At 42.4% G+C, this 3715-nt stretch overlaps 1 non-coding gene across 1 annotated transcript; it reads right to left on the bottom strand.

Annotated features, from left to right (window-relative positions):
• Positions 1 to 301: 301 nt before the first annotated feature.
• LOC148544596 (small nucleolar RNA R71) lies at positions 302 to 409 on the bottom strand. Its single transcript, XR_015901153.1, has one exon. It is a non-coding gene; the product is annotated as a small nucleolar RNA R71 (small nucleolar RNA).
• Positions 410 to 3715: the final 3306 nt, after the last annotated feature.

Genomic DNA, 3715 nt, shown 5'->3' with positions numbered 1-3715 from the left:
CATTGGAGCAAACAACTTTGAGCTTAAGCCTCAATTAGTTTCTCTGATGCAACAGAATTGCAGGTTTCATGGACTTCCATCGGAAGATCCTCATCAGTTCTTAGCTGAATTCTTGCAAATCTGTGACACTGTCAAGACCAATGGGGTTGATCCCGAGGTCTACAAGCTTATCCTCTTTCCCTTTGCTATAAGAGACAGAGCTAGAACATGGTTGGATTCACAACCTAAAGAAAGCCTGAACTCTTGGGAAAAGCTAGTCAATGCCTTCTTGGCAAAGTTCTTTCCACCTCAAAAATTGAGCAAGCTTAGAGTGGAAGTCCAAACCTTCAGACAGAAGGAAGGTGAATCCCTCTATGAAGCTTGGGAAAGATACAAGCAATTGATCAGAAGGTGTCCTTCTGACATGCTTTCAGAATGGAGCATCATAGGTATCTTCTATGATGGTCTGTCTGAACTGTCCAAGATGTCATTGGACAGCTCTGCTGGAGGGTCTCTTCATCTGAAGAAGACGCCTGCAGAAGCTCAGGAACTCATTGAAATGGTTGCAAATAACCAATTCATGTACACCTCTGAAAGGAATCCTGTGAATAATGGGACAAGTCAGAAGAAAGGAGTTCTTGATATTGATACTCTGAATGCCATATTAGCTCAGAACAAAATATTGACTCAGCAAGTCAATATGATTTCTCAGAGTCTGTCTGGAATGCAAACAGCAACAGTCAGTACCAAAGAAGCTTCATCTGAAGAAGAAGCTTATGATCCTGAGAACCCAGCAATGGAAGAGGTGAATTACATGGGAGAATCCTATGGAAACACCTATAATCCTTCATGGAGAAATCATCCAAACCTCCCATGGAAGGATCAACAGAGGCCTCAACAAGGCTTCAACAACAATAATGGTGGAAGAAATAGGTTTAGCAATGGCAAACCTTTTCCATCATCTTCTCAGCAACAAACAGAAAATTCCAAGCACAACCACTCTGAATTAGCAACTGTAGTCTCTGATTTAATTAAAACCACTCAAAGTTTCATGACTGAAATAAGGTCCTCATTTAGAAATTTGGAGGCACAAGTGGGTCAGATGAGTAAGAAAGTTATTGAACTCCCTCCTAGTACTCTTTCAAACAATATAGAAGAGAATCCAAAAGGAGAGTGCAAGGCCATCAACATAACCCACACGACCAACCTGGAGAGAAGGAAGAGGCAGTGATCTCCACTGAGGAAGACTTCAATGGACGTCCACTGGCCTCCAAGGAGTTCCCTAATGAGGAACCATGGGAATCTGAGGCTCACACTGAGACCATAGAGATTCTATTGAATTTACTTTTGCCATTCATGAACTCTGATGAGTATTCTTCCTCTGAAGAGGATGAAGATGTTACTAAAGAACAAGTTGATAAGTACCTTGGAGCAATCATGAAGCTAAATGCCAAGCTATTTGGTAATGAGACTTGGGAGGATGAACCCCCTTGCTCACCAAAGAACTGGATGACTTGACTAGACAGAAATTACCTCTGAAGAGACAAGATCCTGGAAAGTTCTCAATACCTTGTACCATAGGCACCATGACCTTTGAGAAGGCTCTGTGTGACCTAGGGTCAAGCATAAACCTCATGCCTCTCTCTGTAATGGAAAAGCTAGGGATCCTTGAGGTACAAGCTGCAAGAATCTCACTAGAGATGGCAGACAATTCAAGGAAACAGGCTTATGGACTTGTAGAGGATGTCTTGGTAAAGGTTGAAGACCACTACATCCCTAGATACTGGGAAGTGTATGGATGAATCCATCATCCTTGGCAGACCCTTCCTAGCCACAACAAAAGCTGTGATTGATGTTGACAGAGGAGAATTGGTTCTTTAAGTGAATGAGGACTCCCTTATGTTTAGAGCTCAAGGATCTCCCTCTGTAACCATGGAGAAGAAGCATGAAAAGCTTCTCTCAATACAGAGTCAAACAAAACCCCCACATTCAAACTCTAAGTTTGGTGTTGGGATGCCACAACCAAACTCTAAGTTTGGTGTTAAGAGGCTATCATCATGCTCTGAGTATCTGTGAGGCTCCATGAGAGCCCACTGTCAAGCTACTGACATTAAAGAAGCGCTTGTTGGAAGGCAACCCAATTTTACTTATCTATGTTAAATTTCTATTTTCCATTGTTATTTTATGTTTTCTGTAGGTTGATGATCATGTGAAGTCACAAAAACAATTGAAAAAGAAAAAACAAACTGAAAACAGAATGAAAAATAGTACACCCTGGAGGAGAAGCCTACTGGCGTTTAAACGCCAGTAAGGGCAGCAGAATGGGCGTTAAACGCCCAGTCTGGCACCATTCTGGGCGTTTAACGCCAGAAATGGGCACCAGACTGGCGTTTAACGCCAGAAAAGGGCAAGAAGCTGGCCTTAAATGCCAGAAATGGTGAGCAACCTGGCGTTTAATGCCAGGATTGGCAGCAAAGGGCATTTTGCAAGCCTAATTGGTGCAGGGATGAGAAATCCTTGACACCTCAGGATCTGTGGACCCCACAGGATCTCCACCAACCTCAACTCACTCTCTCTCTTCTTCATACCTTTTCATAATACTCTTTCTCAAATACCCTTCACCAATCACCTCAATACCTCTTCCCCAAAAACCCCTCACCTATCAAATCCTACCCTCTTCTCTATAAACCCTTCACCAATCCACATCCATCCATCATAAACCCCCCTACCTCACCATTCAAATTCAAACCACTTTCCCTCCCAAACCCACCCATACATGGCCGAACCTTACCCTCTCCCCACTCCTATATAAACCCATCTTCACCCCTTCATTTTCATACATCTTAAACACAACTTCTCCCCCTTGGCCAAAACACTAACCTCCCTCTATCTCCTCTATTTCTTCTTCCTCTACTCTCTTCCTTCTTCTTTTGCTCGAGAACGAGAAAACCTTCTAAGTTTGGTGTGGTAAAAGCGTTGCTTTTTGTTTTTCCATAACTATTTATGGCACCTAAGGCCGGAGAAACCTCTAGAAAGAAGAAAGGGAAGGCAAAAGCATCCACCTCCGAATCATGAGAGATGGAGAGATTCATCTCAAGGGTACATCAAGACCACTTCTATGAAGTTGTGGCCAAGAACAAGGTGATCCCCGAGGTCCCTTTCAAGCTCAAAAAGGGTGAATACCCGGAGATCCGACATGCGATTCGAAGAAGAGGTTGGGAAGTTCTCACCAACCCCATTCAACAAGTTGGAATCTTAATGGTTCAAGAGTTCTTTGCCAATGCATGGATCACCAAGAACCATGATCAAAGTGTGAACCTAGACCCAAAGAATTGGCTTACAATGGTTCGCGAGAAATACTTAGATTTCAGTTCGAAAAATGAAGGTTGGCATTCAACTTGCCTATGATGCAAGGAGATGCACGCCCCTACACTAGAAGGGTCAACTTTGATCAAAGGTTGGACCAAGTCCTTGATAAACCCCAATTTTGTGGTTTATCTTGTGGTTAATTTAGGGGATTTTATCACCTTTTCCCACATTTATTCAATGAAATAGCATGGTTTTGCAATTCTCCCTTGATTTGTGCTTAAATGTGAAAACATGCTTTTTAAGCCTTAAAATGGTGATTTTAATTCACTTTAATTCCATTCGATGCCTTGATATGTTTGTTGAGTGATTTCATGCTCATAAGGCAAGTATTGGATGGAAGAAGTGAAGAGAAAAGCATGCAAAGTGG

Source organism: Arachis ipaensis, chromosome B9, assembly GCF_059453495.1.
Source record: "Arachis ipaensis isolate K30076 ecotype BB chromosome B9, ASM5945349v1, whole genome shotgun sequence".
In the NCBI taxonomy this organism is placed as follows: domain Eukaryota; kingdom Viridiplantae; phylum Streptophyta; class Magnoliopsida; order Fabales; family Fabaceae; genus Arachis; species Arachis ipaensis.
Note: the sequence above shows the minus strand (reverse complement) of the source record. Positions and strands in the feature narration are given on the sequence as shown.